This window comes from Triticum aestivum, chromosome 5A, assembly GCF_018294505.1.
Source record: "Triticum aestivum cultivar Chinese Spring chromosome 5A, IWGSC CS RefSeq v2.1, whole genome shotgun sequence".
Lineage (NCBI taxonomy): Eukaryota > Viridiplantae > Streptophyta > Magnoliopsida > Poales > Poaceae > Triticum > Triticum aestivum.
The window spans coordinates 689,576,186-689,591,615 of record NC_057806.1 but is presented as its reverse complement, the minus strand read 5'-3'; the positions used below and the strand labels follow the sequence as shown (position 1 = coordinate 689,591,615).

The window sequence follows — 15,430 nt, the reverse complement described above, 5'->3', positions numbered from 1 at the left end:
CTTCCCATTCTCCTTACCAGCACCCTTTCCCTTCTCATTCCCCTTCTCCTTCACCATTCTCTACAAAAAAAAACAGCACATAATATCTACAGTCAGTACATCAACCATCAAGTGCAAATAATTCATCTTCTTCTTGTTGTAGCATAGAAAACCTTGTTCTGCACATACTGTCTACTCTCCAGAACTACATCTCCTGACCAAACGTGTTAAATCAGCTAGTACTAGTGCAAACAAACATATAGTCATCTAGCAATAGTGCATAATCAAGCATTTTTTCAGAAACTATTGTCACTTTTCAGTATAATCTCTTGACTAAAGTTTGCTGTTGAAACACTACATCTACTGAAACTATTACATTAGTTCAGAAAATTCAGAAACTCTAGATACATTAGTTCAGAAAATTCAGAAACTGTTACATAAGTTCAGAAAAATCAGAAACTCTTACATAAGTTCAGAAAATTCAGAAAGTTTCTTGTTCAAACACTAGATCTCAAGATCACCTATCTAAGTTCAGCACTGAATCATCTCAGTTTGGCGGGGTTACAGGTCAGGTTACCTCTTCCTCTTCGTGGCGCTCGGCGAGGAACCAGGGAAGACGGGACCGATGGCGTGCTGGCCTTGCTGCGTCCCCGACGTACACATGCTCCTCCAGCTCGTACTCGGACGAGATGGCACCGTCGATGAAGGGGAGAGGCCGCGGGCGATGGCGCCGTCGATGAAGGGGAGAGGCCGCGGGCGATGGCGCCGTCGATGAAGGGGAGAGGCCGCGGGCGATGGCGCCGTCGATGAAGGGGAGAGGCTGCGGGCGATGGCGCCATCGATGAAGGGTTAGGGTTTGGGATTGGAGAGGAGGAGGCGCTGTGAGGAGAGGAGAGCGAGGGGAGGGGGAGGGGGAATGGAACGAGGGGAGGGGGTTCGCTCGATGCCTCGATCTGTCCAGCCAGATGGGCCTTGCTGCGCCAGCGGTCCGCTCGGTCGGCCCGGTTAAAGACCGGACCGGACCGAACTTTTTGCGGTCTGTATTTCTGGGCCCGGCCGGTCCTGTTTTTCTACCGGGCCTGGACCGTACGGTCCGGTCCTGAACGGGCCACGAGCGGGCCGCAAAGCTTGCTCGTGTCGTCCAGGCTGAACGGCGACATGGCAGGTGGTGGACGTGGCCGGCGAGGACGTGGCCGTGCAGAGGCCGGTGGAGGTGGCCAAGGACCAGCAGCCGTCCATGGAGGTCGCGCGGGAGAAATTCCAGGATGACTCGGACGTGAAGGTGGGGGGAGCCGTATCGAAAGGCGCACTTGCATACGCCGCAGGCTGACCTCGATGCAGCAGCGCCGTGATGCACGGTCAGCATACGGGCAGGCTGCGGGTGCAAGGGAGACAGCTGGAAGGTCGGCGTGAAGCTCCAGAACGCGGAACAGGACGGACACGAGTGGGCGCCGGAGACGCAGAGTGGGTGGAAAGTGTGGGCGCACTCCGACGAGAACGCGGCCTCCAAGCGTCCGATGCCGCCGTAGCAGCCAGCGCACCGCTGGCCTGCGCTCGCCATGATATCGATCGAGCTAGTCGCCGACGAGAAGTACGATCGCGGATAGATGAGATCGGTTTCGTGAAGTAGATGAGATAGGTTTCGTGAAGTAGCCCTAGATTCCGAGCGCCGCGTACTTATAGGCGTTCGCGTGAATCCGGCCGTAGAAAATCGCCACCGACTCTCGCTTATACTTACGTCGGTGCTTGATTGGATCTCCACGTCACGTAATTTGGGAATTGGGATTACCTTTTGTTCAGAAAATTACCTTTTGTTGGCAAAATTTTAGCATAGTCCCTTTTACCAACGTACGTCGATGTTAAGACTGATTTTGGGCTTCTCGCGGTACGGACCGGCACCTTTATGATTCGGAAATGTTAACGCCCACACGTGTGGGCGTTCACCACTCCGTCCACACGCAAGCATCGCCGTTGGTTTCGTTTTGCACGAATCTTGGAGCAAAAGGGCTGGTTTTCAGCGCCACGTTGGACGATTCTAGTGTGCGGTGTGCGAGTGGGTTCGCCCGCACGATAGTTGCCATCCCGCGGTCAGCGGTTGCCACTGAGAGGCGTGCGGTGGAACTGCCATGCGCCCGCACGCCACGGTCCGACCGCAGTTGACGTCAAACACGTCGCACACCCCTCCACCCTCTCCCTCACGGTTCCATTCACTCTCCCCCGCGTCGCATTTACTGGCACAACCCACTCGCATTACAGTCCACCGGAGGAGAAGGCGAGGGGAGAAGGCGACGGCGGAGGCGGGACAGTCGACGGTGTTCGCGGGCGTTGGTGTTGCTCGTCGGAGCAGAGCGGCGTCGCCGGAAAGCGTGCGGGTCGAAGGCAATGCTCGCTTCATCTATCGCATACCCTCCCTGATTTTGTTCCCCTCTTTCCTCCCTGTTCGATTTCTAGATCCATTCCTAGAAATTCCGGCGATCCGGCGGTGCGCCGGCGTTCCCGCCGCTGCGGCGGTGCGCCATAGTTGTGTGCCTGCCGTTGCTTCATGGGAGTGGGCAGTTTCGTCGCCGCCGCTGCGGCGGCATCGTCGGTGAGGCTATGCCTGCTCGTTGGCAACGCATTAGTCTTGCATTTGGATTTTGAGAGTTGTCCGCCGGGTTGTTTTGGTGCGGATTGGTTCGAAATTTGGGGTTCCAGCCATTTCGCGCGAGATTTGTAAGGGTGATTTTGAGGTTGAAGCAGTTGCCATTGAAACCTAGATCTAGTCTAGTTTTGGGGTTGAAACTGCAAACTGTGGCGAAATTGGCAATATGATTGAACGTGAAACAAATGTGCGGCAACTAAACTACCTGAAGAAATGTGGTAGTTGCCACAAACGTGTTCTCCCATGTGGCAACAGATTTCCGAAAATGACTGTCATAGTTGCCACCCAAAAACGAGGTGGCAACTAATTTCATTGAACTCCTGTGGCAGTTGCCACACGCATGCTCTTCCCATGTGGCAAATTTTAATTCTGCTGAACTTGTACGATAAGTAACCAGAAAAAAATATGCTTTCTGAATGGTGCAACTATGGCAGTATGACCGAACGTGAACAGGTGTGTGGCAACTAAACTACATGAACAAATGTGGCAGTTGCCACAAATGTGTTCTCTTCTGCGGCAACATATTTTCTGAAACTGACTGTCATAGTTGCCACAAATGTGTTAAAGCTCACACACAAGGGGGGCAACTAAAATTTACTGAATGAATGAGATAGTTGCCACATACACGCTCTTGAACGAGGCAAACTGATTTTTTACTGAATTTACATAATAGTAACCTCAAACATTCTTCTTCATTTGTGAGACTTGTTTTTTTTTCTGAATTATTTGCGACAGTTTCTAAACTTTGATAGTTGCCACAATCGGTAGCACTGGACGGAACTAATGTGCACATCGAGTTGGCGTGTTTGCCACTTTGGATTTTGTATAATCATGTTGCAATACAGTATGTGAACATAATGTCTGTTGCCACAATACAGATATGACAGTGTGGCAAACTGGCTGCATAGTATGGCAACCACATTTGCATTCAAATAGTTAATATTTTTCTGTTAGGTGGCAACTGCTTACCCATTGCATTTTACATTTTCGCCATTAACAATTTGGTCTGTTCCTACATCAGCATAATGGCTCGTGGCGATCATCAAAGTGATGATGATGATTTCATGGATCCACCTCAACGTAACCAGGCAACTGGACGGAGAAAAGAGGGCGATGAGGTAACTGTCCGCACACCCGCCCCCCTCCTCCTGATTTATGTTATTTGTTGGCAGCTAGATCTTTTTTATAGTCGTCCATCATGAACTAAATTTTCATAACATTGCAAAAACATGGCAATAGCTCAACACTTTTGTGTTTGTTTTTTGCAGAAGAAGAAACGTATTTGCAACAGAGCCTCCCAGGAACGTCTAACCGTGTTGATTGACAAATTCACTGACGATCAAAAGGGAGCTGCTGCTGAGATGGGTATGCATGTTCTGATGGATGTCCGGTGTACGAACCTTGTCAACCCGGTATGCGACTGGCTTGGTGAGATATACGATCCCGCCTCCAGGGAATTCGTGATCCCGGGACGGGGAAGACTTCCATTGAATGAGGAATCCGTGTTCTGCACTTTGGGTGTGCCTCGGGGACATATCAAAGTCCCGTACGAGGTTAATAATGAGATCGAGGAAGAGTTGTTCGCCCGTTTGTTTCCTGGGTTGGAGGCAATGCTGAACACGTCTGTACTGGCAGATTCTCTGCAGGACATGACGACGCACGGAGAAGTTTTCAAGATGAAGCTACTCATGTACCTCATCTCAGCTGTTTTCGCGCCGACCACTTCTCTTCGCCCAAGCAACAAATGTTTCCCCATCCTGGTGAATGATCCATGCTTTCTACTGCCAGTGTTTTCGTTGCGTTTCTTCCGTTTTGATTTCTGACGCGGCAACCTTTTTTGCCCTGAAATTTTGTGTGGTGCAGGCGAATCTGAAAAACGTGAAGAGTATGAACTGGTGTAAGTTTATTGCCGACTTTCTCCACGATGCTTTCAAAAACAAGATGTACCAGAAGGGTTGTCGTCTGCACTTAATGGTATTTATTTTCACCAGATCTCTGTGTGAACTCTTTGTTTATAACGTACTTTTTATTTCATGCATGACAATCTAGTCATAACAAGATGGCAACTGCCATAGTGACAATGTGGCAACTGCCATAATGACAACGTGGCAACTGTCATACTGACAATGTGGCAACTACCTTCATATTAGCATGGCAACTGCTATCACAGTAGGATGACAACTGCCATCACACTTTGATGGCAACTAACACATACATATTATCGTTGGATCATACATTATCCTGCTCTTTTTTTTCTGAACTACAATTTAACCATGATGGCAACTGATATTTTCTTTTTCTTTGCAAAATTGTTTTAAATCAGCTCATGTATGTCGACTCTCTTGATCTTTTCACCGTGGATTTCACCGGGATAGGAGGCCCGCCGCCTACTCACAAGTTTGCTGTTTCTGCGTGGACCATCAGCGCTGTCAAGGCTGTGCTTGCCGCAGACAGGGCAACTGATGGCACATATGGAAAACTATAGGTTAGTTTTTGTTTATGTCTTTTTCACACGGCATGCTTACAAATTTGACACGACGCAACCGTCCATGGTTTATAAGGCATGCTTACAATTTCATTTTTTTTTGTTTTTCATAGCTGATGGCCAAGCATGCTATAGACTACAGCGTGTTTGGGGGGGCTCAAAAATTTGAAAAGTGGATGGACGTGCACTCAGCTCTGTCTTGCCTTTCTGAGGTAATCAAAATGTCCACATCTACGGTTTGCCGTGGATTACATGTTGATGTCACAGAAGCGAATGCAGTACGGGCGTTGTTTTTGTTGATGCTTCTTGTTTTCGTGCACAGGCGAGGGCACCAGTGGAGCATCTAATTGGGCAGTTTGCATCCGGAATGACTGGCCTGCTCGGGAAGTTGGTTGAGGGGTGGACGTCCCTCAGTGCCTCTGACAGTGACGCGGTTGCGAGGCAGTTCACTTCATTTGTCCCAGAACGTACACATCGGCCAACCGGTTGCCGTGGCCGGTATGACTACAACAGCTCCCAAGAGCCCGGTGACACACAGGATGATGTGGATGGAGATGCTGGCGTCAGCAAGGACGACGACGATGACACCGATGACGATGAACACGCTGAAGTTCGCACATGCGGCAACAAGGGCAAGGATGCAACAGGTGCCCACCCACCGGAGAAAGTGAAAGAACATACGGCTGCGAGAGGCGAGGGGGTTTTGCCATCAAGGAGGGGGAGGGCTCCAGAGGATGTTGGGCAGGGTTCTGCTGGCAAGAGGTCTAGGATCGATCCCGTAGCTGCCAGGAAGAGGTTCGACTCTCAATTTTAGTTTTCTGCTGTGTATCTTTTCTTTGGAAAAATCTCATCCATTTCTTTTGCACTTGTTTTTTGTCAAGCGCGGCAATTAGTTTGTTGTCTGACAATTGCCACCTTCTTTTTTCCTTCCATCTGTTGCGTGCAGTGAGCCGACCGCTGGTGGACGAGCAGCTACGAAGAAACAGGCGCCAACGCCAACCCGTGTTTCTGCTCGCTTGAACAAAGGTGCCCCCATTGCCGGTGACATCCCTTCCACCAGGTCTTCTGCTCGTACGACGACGACCAACACCGGGGATCCTGTCGTGTTGCCTGACCTGAGGAAGGCAGTCAAGAAGTAGGTTTCTCCATGTGCTTTTCATTTGAGATAGCGGTTTTTTTCTTGATTTTTCAATGCAACTGGTCTGCTTTTGTCACATGTTCTTCTGTTATCATCCCCCACGAGGCAACTGCTGTTTTTTTCAAATGATTTCTTCCTTCATTTTTTAAATGTATGGCAACTCCTATTATCTTTACATGGCAACTGGCATCTAGGGCAAATGGCAACTATTTCTGTACCTAATGGCAATTGTCATCTTTTTTTTTACCATTATCTTCTGAGAGTTCATCCCCCACCTAATTTTGAAATTGCATTCCTCACAGATCAGACATTTCTATCATTCCTTTTCAATTTGCCTAACTTTGATAACTGCTGCTGGATGGCAACTGCTAACTATGGCACATGGCAACTCATGACCCCCTTACATGGCAACTACCAGCTTTTTCCACTTGTTTTTAGTTTTTTAATGCTTCTATCATTGCAAACATATTTTTTTGTCCATTTTTTTCATACCATTTTTCACGTGCTTTTTTTCCTTTGCAGGGTGAAGAAGACTACTACGCGCGGGGCCAAGCATATCAATAGAGACCCACTCGAACGCCTGCATTCAAAGTTGTCAACAGGTGGCAAGTCAGATGTACATGAGGCGCCAGGCGACAATACTGCTGCTGCACCGTCAACTGCTCCCACTAACTCTGATGCAAGTGGCCGACCATCTCTGCCGGCTGCAGATGTGCAGGCTAGAACAACAGGCATCCGTACATCGTGGAGTGACGAGTCGGTATCCGCCAGGACAGCTGAAATATTGCCAACTCTTCTGGCAATGAAGGATGCTGCTGTGAGCCATGCCACCCCATCAGCAAGCGTCGAAGTGGATGCTCCCGAGACCAACCTAGGCAAGGAAGATACCCGCTCATCTGACACTGATTCCAAGCGCGTGCCTGGTGTCTCACCTGTGTCCATGACAAAAGCGGCCGAGGCGGCACTTCACAAGGATATGCCATCTGCAGATGAGAATCCTGGCACAACAGCTCCAGCTCCTGTCGGTGGAGATACTGCTAAGGCGACCGTTCCGCGTGCTGGTCTTCCACATAGGCGTCGTAGCCCCCGTAAGCAATCAATAGACATACCCAACGCTCCGGCTGTAGCTAGGAGTAGGAGAGACGAATCTGGTTATGTTCCTGCGTCCACACTGTTCCCGCCACCTGCAAAAATCAATGTGATGGAGAAACCGCAAGACCGGAGCACAACTGATGCAGGTGTCAAGCCGGGCACGAGTGACGCAGAGGAACGCCCGGAGCAGACTGCGCCTTCACCCGCAGCGGAAATCCCCAGCATAAATCTGCGCACTTCCAGGCTCCCAGTCAATGTCGGTGTCCCCTACAGTCCAAACAAGAAGATTGTCATGAAAGCTGCGGCTGAGACCGCTGACAACACGCCCCGCCCTGCAAATAAGGCCGATCATTTTGTAGCGGCCGATTCAGATATGTTTGTCGATCTTTCACCCTTGGATTCTGCCCCGAAAGTCGTTCGTGGTCCGGCCAGTAGGAATGAGAGGCACCCAATGGCCTTTACCCCACCGAGCTTCAGCCTTGGCGTCAGTCAAGATCAACCGGTGGTGCACGATCCTATACCAGTTGCCTTTGCTTTCCCAGGAGGCATGCCCGCAATGATGGTGCAGCCAATGGTCGAGGGCAGGAAGGCTGTCAAGTTCGCAGAGCCAATTGTGCAAGGTACACTCATCACGCACTTACGATTTTCTTGTATACATGTTTGTAGTTTGACTTTTGTCCCAATCGCATTCTTTGGGGGTCCTCACTTGTGACGGCAACTGCCATGTGACGACATGGCAACTGGATTTGATGCACCATGTCACCTACGTTTTTTTCTTGCTACCATGCTGCGTTTGACATTTGGGCAAGCACGTGGTAACTGCAGTTATTTCAACATGGCAATTGTAGTTGCTGTCACATGGCAAATACAGTTCAGTACACATGGCAACTGGATTTGCCACATCATGCCACTTGCATTTTTTCTACCATGCTGCATTTTTTCATACGGCATTCACATGGCAAGTGGAGCCGACACGCAACATGGCAACTGCAGTTGCTGTGACATGGTACCTACAGTACAACTAGGTGGCAACTACAGTGCAACTACATGGCAATTGTATTTGCTATGTCATAGCGACTGTAGTTGGACCACCCATGGCAACTGCCCCACTTTTTCTACCTACATATCACATCATGGACCTTTACCTCCTCACAATCCATTTGTTTTTGGATTTTATATGTATCCTAACCCACTTTTTTTTTATATTCATTGCAGCCACCCCTGAGGAGATTTCACCGTCACTTGATGAAGTTTACCGCATGATCGAGGAGACAGCATTGCAGAGGAGTTCCTCACGAGGGCAAGGGCAATCAAGTTCCAATGTGCCTGCAGATACGGTATCTGAGGATACCATTAGGAGTGTCACCCCTGGTCCTGTGAGGCAGCAGAGGGTAGTTCACCCACCCCCCGCGGAAGACTACGAGCCCGAATTCAGGGCCACTAAGGAACAGACCCAGCTGTACGATATCGTCAAGCGTTTTGGAAATGCGAGGACCAACAGCAAGCACATGAAGGAGCTGAAAGCGTAAATTACCATACCCCATAATCTCTCATCTTGCTTGCTCTTTTTTACCATTTATCTACTTCGTACTTTTTATAAATGGCCCGCTTACGTTTTAGTTCTTTCATATATTTTTTTTACTTAGTAGGCATGATTCTTCCATGCTATATCGTTTTCATACAGCTCATGTTTGGACAGAACGAAAGTCATTCAGTGCGGAGCGACGTACGTCGACCTGGGTGATCTTGCCGAGTCCGTGAGGCCAAACGGAAAAATGTCGACGAATGTAGTTGCATGCGGGATCGACTATATCAACAATCACACCGATGTATGCGCCGACAAGATAATCATGCATTACAGTGTGACCTGCAAAATATGGGATGGTGACTTCCACCACAAAATCCTGAGGAACAATTTTGCACAACACGGTGACTTCAAGCTCACACTGAAGAAATATGTGAGTACTCCTTTCCTGTCTGCACCGTTTTTTCACATGGCGTGGTTTTTTGCCAGAACCTGTACTTGTGTTTGTGTGGCAGAAGTTTTCATGTGGCAACAGTTGCCGTGCACACTGACTTCTTGATTTTTTGTATCCCCATGCAAACTATGTGGCAACTTGATAGTAAAATACATGGCTCATTTTGTTCATACAATGGACGGCAACTTTCTTTTTCAACTACTCCCACCCATAATCAAACATTCTACGTGATTCTATTTTTTTTGTCCCTCTGTTGTTATTTCATGTGAACTTTGTATCTCATTTCTTCACTTTTTTAAATGCAGGTCATGTTCCCCATGTTCCAGGAGCTTGCACCACACGACCGACACGACAAGTGTGGTCACCACTATGCGGTCTGTCTTGACCTGAAGAACCAACGTATCGAGGTGCTTGATTCAATCCGTCCGGAAGCTGATGCAGACCTTACTACGCATGCCGAATTATTCATCAAGAACCTCAAAGAGACTTGGAACCGTCACTACGAACATTCAAAGGTCCAGATCAGGCATTTCCCGACTGAGTATGTGGCGACTATGAAGCAAGGGAACACGTAATTTCTTTTAACCCGCTCCTTCATGTGCCATTTTTACATCAATCCACCCCCTCTTTTTATTGACACATCTGAACTGAAGTCCATCTTTGCTGCAGCTGTCCATTTTTGCGTGTTCACCTGAACTCTTTTTCCTCGTGCAGGACGGACTGTGGCTTTCACGCGCTGGAATACTTTGCAAAGTGGGAAGGCAGAATTGTCCCCGCTATCACAGATGCAACGGTCGTTGAGCTCCGAAAAATCTGCACATGGAACTGGCTGACGAATGAAGATTTCAACAAGCGGTCCGGAGCACGCGAGTTCGTGGAGGAAGCTGTCAAGCAAGTCATCAAGAAGTGCAAGTGATCACGTGGCGTTACACACCAGACGCACACCTTACATTCTGTTGTTGAGGAATGTAAGGTACTATCTCTCTGTTCTTTGTCGAAAACTAGGTTTTGTGTGCTACGTTATGACTGCAACCTCGTGTAGCCTACTATGTAATGGTGGCGTGTTAGCGACATTTTTAGTGTTTTCTGTAATACATGTGTGGATGTGAACCTATTTTAGGCGTTACATCAGATCTGTTTTTATGTTTATCATTACGACAGTGGTTTCGTCGTTTCTAGCATTGTTTTTTGCTGTTTCGAATGCGTCTGCGATGTTTTCAAAAAAAAGATGGCAAATGTAGTTCAACAGACATGGTTAGTGAAAGTCATCATCATTTTTTCATTTTTGGCTGTTTTTCTTGTTCTTTTTCATCGCTAATTGCACCGGCTAGCATTGGGTAGGTTTATCATGTAGCCATAACCTTTGCTGCGGTTTATGCATGTTTACGCTTTTTTTTCCAACTTGTTTTCCCATACATTGCACACAACACACTGTGTGCTTCTAAACCGCATCGTATTTGTCATGGGGATATATGCCATGCAGAGTCATTACAAAAAGCATCCGGAAATTTTCAGTACAGCTAACATGGCAGATACATCATAAATAACATGGCAGATCCAGTACAACTTACATGGCAAATCCAGTACAACTAACATGGCAGATCCAGTACAACTAACATGGCATATTTAGTATAAAGTAGCATGGCATATTTAGTATAAAATAGCATGGCTTATCTAGTATAAAATAGCATGGCATATTTGGTATAAAATAGCATGGCAGATTAACTACACATAACATGGCAGATTAAGTACCCATAACATGGCAAATGCATTTATCCATTCAATGAATTTTCCTTCTACTTCTGTCCCCCCTCAAGAGTCATTCTCCCAATTAAAAAAATCCCATCGTATAGGGGTACAAAACAAAATGTCCACATAGACCATGTCACAGCGCCCCAATTTTTGCTCATTGATTGCTCGCCCCTTTCTTCGTTTTCTTGTGTTTTGCTTGAATCTCCAGTCCCGACTTGTACCTTATCTCTCTCGGACGACCCTTTGTGATGGAACGGGGTGGGTTCCTGACTTGGGTTTGTGTGCTTGCTGTTCCAGATCCTATCTCCGAGTTTTCAGACGATGGCCCCGTGGATGAAGGCACACTTGATGTGCGGGGGAACCGGTGTAAGGCTTCCTCGGCTTTCCTCTTTTTGATCTCATCAAGCTCTCTTTTCAGTGCCTTCCTGTTTTTTCTGCGACTCTCGCTGTGTCATCACTCTTGCACGCTTCATCAATTAGCTCAGCATAGTTCTTTGTCAGCACAACGTGCCTCACGGCTTCCATGGTTGACTCAGGTCTCTCGTCATGCACAGCCAGAACTGCGTGTGTTGTCTGCGGCGCCAACGCGTCGTCAGCGTCCCAAGTCCATCGCCTCCTTATGAAATGGCGGGGCATGCGTGTCACAGCGTTCATGTCCATGACTTTTAGTATGTGACAGCACACAATGCCGTCCCGTTCGAATTTGCAGCATTGGCAGTAGTACTCGCCTTCGCCTATCGAGGCTCTGACGAAGTAGTTCCTTCCTTTGTCCGCGTCTTCAGGTTCTGAATCTGACATGCCCAAAATAGAACACACCTTGAACGTATGTTCGTCCACCCGGAAAGCCGTGAACATGCTGGCACGCTTTATTTCTTCCTGGAATCTGCAAGTTTTGTGTGTTTTCTGTTAAACTTTCGTGCGATCTTTTTCTTGTACACCCTTATGTTGTCATAGAAATAGAAATACATTTAGTTTGAACATGGCAAACATAGTTCATTGAACATGGCAAATATATTACGTTGAACATGGCAAATGCAGTACACTACACATGGCAAATGCATTACAACATACATGGCAATTGCAGTACAACAGACATGGCAATTGCAGTACATTTTCAACTGGATATCGTCATTTCCACACCAACATTCCCCAATGGAAGCACATTGCATAAAACATGGCAACTGCATTTTTATTAAACATGGCATCTACAGCTGAGTAACATGTCAATTGCATTTCAAAAAAAGGGCAGATGCATTTCATTAAACATGGCAACTGCATTTCAGCATATGTGTCGCCAATATAACATTTTTTAGCATTTTTTGACATTGGCATTTGCATGCCAACATGCTCCAATGGAAGCACAGCGCATAAAACATGGCAACTGCACTTCATTCAACAAGGGAAATGCACCCGAGCAAGTATGCCAAAACAAAATTTTCATTTTAACATGACAACTGCATCTGAGTAAGCATGGCAAACAGTATTTCATTAAACATGGCAGCTGCATGTCATGGCAACTGCATTGCACTCTATAAGGCCCCTACTGACTTGGTGCTTTTTATGCAAATAAGACTATAATGCAACTGACTTACTTGTTAAAGATCTTGTTGGTGTATATCTTGCTCATTTGCCTCTCCATCGGTAAATACATTAGCAATTTTGGCTGCTTTAGGGCTGTGGTCGCTTCTTGTTGTAGCTCAGATCCCAGAATTTTTTGTTGCAAAGCTGTGTACTGCTTGGCAAACTGTAGCAATGAGTTGCCAGGGCTGACGTACCGCTTTAAAACAGCATTGAACCCCTCGCTGCGCTGCGTAGTCTGCAGAAAGGGGAAGAAGCACTGCATGAAGTAGACCGGCACCCAGTACATTGGCTTCTCCCACAGGCTAACAAGAGTCTCATTGTCCTGGACTTGATGTGTTTCAGTCATGGCCATCCAGCTCCTTTCAAACTCCTCCACCGTCAAGCTGTGGTCCACGCACAGCTCGAATGCCTTGTGCAGCTCTGGACGGTCGGCAAAGAATGGTCCTAGCGTCTCCTCAGCCTTCTTTATAATGTGCCACCTGTAGTGCATGTGCACTGCCAACGAAAAGACCTCCTCTATGCCTGCACGCATGCTGAAATCTTGGTCCGTTATTATGTTCATCGGAGCAAGTCCATCCATGCACTCCAAGAAGGTCTTGAACAGCCAAACGTACCCATCTGTGTCTTTGTTCCGGACGAGGCCGCATCCGAACTGCAACGACTGATTATGGTTATTTATTCCTATGAAAGGAGCGCATGGCATCTTGTACATATTGGTGAGGTACGTCGCGTCGAATGAAATGCAATCTCGGAAATGTTTGTAGGCTCTCCTTGCAGCACCATCCACCCAATACATGTTCCTGACACGGTCCTCATCGTCCAACCTTATCCTGTAGAAGAAATCTGGATCTTCCTTTGCTTTCGCATCGAAGTAGGCTATTGTGGCCTCTATGTCTGCCAACTTGCTCTCTCTACGGTACTTGGCCTGTAGGATTGTGACGTCAGCTGGTATGTACGGCATGCTACTCAGAGTCCCCTTTTTGCTGTGGATGAGAGATAGTATCTGTACCATTCTTGATGGACCGACGTTACAATCATGTAGCAGCTTTACGAATTTCCTTTCGACGGGGGTGAACCCTCTGTGGGCGGTCAGAAATTTCACCAGGTCGAACTTCTTTATGAGTTTGTGGTTGTGTCGTCAAAATACTCATTGACCACCCATGTTGCTCCATCTACGTTTAGCTTACACCGGACAGGGCACCCCGTCTTGAGAATGATGCCTCTCTTTCGTTCCAGAACGACAGGCGCAACACCTTTCCCCTTCTTGTTCCTCCGTGCCTTGTGGCACCTCATCTCACCTCTGCTGTACTCATTAGTTTTCTTAATTTTCCTATGGTACTCGGTGTTGACCGCAAATCCATGGAACTTTGCGTATGCCTGGTAGTATTCCTTTGCTTCTGCAAACGATCCAAATCTCTGCCCAATGTATGGTGGCTGAGGTACCACGATCTCGGATTGCCCACCATCTTCATCCTCTTGTGCGTCGTCGTCAGTTTCATCATTTGCTTCAGTATCGGCGGCAGTTCCATCTACTCGAGTGTTGCTAGTGCTTGTGTTCAAAGGGGTGCTCGTCGGCATTGCTGGAATGATTGCCATTCCCGACTCTGACTCGAAATTGTTTGCGGCATGACAGTCTGCTGGCTCGTGGAACGCGTCTTCCGTGCGCTCAGAGCTCCCCGCAGTAGATGTCCCCGCACCGCTGTTCACTGTAGTTGTAGGTTCTGTAATAGAAAAAACAAGCACGAGAGTAAGATTTTTTGGTTGAATAAGATGTTTACCACAACGGATCACACCATCTTCGATTGATTTGGCACGACATATTTTTCAAACAGCAAGCCGTGAGACTGCGTGTGGACATGTGTGGCAGCTGTAGCTGTCCAGTCATGGCAGGTACTGTTCAACAAACATGGCAACTATTGTTTTGCCTACAAAAAACTACAAACAACAAATGTAGTGATGTTTTTTGTGGTTCAATTTTTTCCTTACCTTGTTGTGCTGCATTTGGCCATCTTGTGTGGTCTGTGACACCAAAATGTCGTGCTCCACCTGCAATTTGTGAAGCTTGCCACGGGACGATTGTCGTGTCACCACCAGCGTAATACGCTGCAAGCATAGTAGTGGTTGGTCAATTCATGGCAATTTGCAGTTTGTGCTAGCACGGCAACTGCAGTCGCCCCTGATGTGGCAACTGCAGTTTTACTGGCATGGCAACTGTAGTTGCATCGGCATGGCAACCGCAGTTGTTCCTCCATGGAAACTGCAGTTGCGATGACATGGCAACTGTAGTTGCTCTGGCATGGCAACTGCAGTTGTTTCTCCATGGCAACTGCAAGTGTCCACTGATGGCAACAACAGTTGTCCAGGGATGGCAAATGTAGTTTTAAATTCATGGCAATTGTAGAAGTCCAGACATGGCAATTTGGAGCTGCCAACTATGCCCCTTCTGCTAATTGAACATCTGCAACTTCCCTTTTTTTATGGACTGACCTGTGTATGACGTCGATGGCAGGTACATGGGTGCTGGCTGATGCCACGTGCTGCATGAAGGCCCTGCATTTTCACACGTGATAACTCGTGAGTCCTCTTGCCAGTTCTTTTGCATGTCCATTTTTCATGTCCACAGCAGTATGTGTTTTTTTTTTGGTTTTGCATTACCTTGATTAGCCATACTAGCTAGTTGAGGTTGGTTGCCCGTAAATATGTCAGTGTTAGCGCCTTGTGACTGAACTTGCCATGGGGCCCCCCTGAGAGTGTTTTGGTCATAAGAACCTGCAAAAAAATGG

At 47.6% G+C, this 15,430-nt stretch overlaps 1 pseudogene; it reads right to left on the bottom strand.

Moving 5' to 3' along the window:
- Positions 1-11,340: 11,340 nt before the first annotated feature.
- LOC123101810 (protein FAR1-RELATED SEQUENCE 5-like) lies at positions 11,341-14,968 on the bottom strand (annotated as a pseudogene).
- Positions 14,969-15,430: the final 462 nt, after the last annotated feature.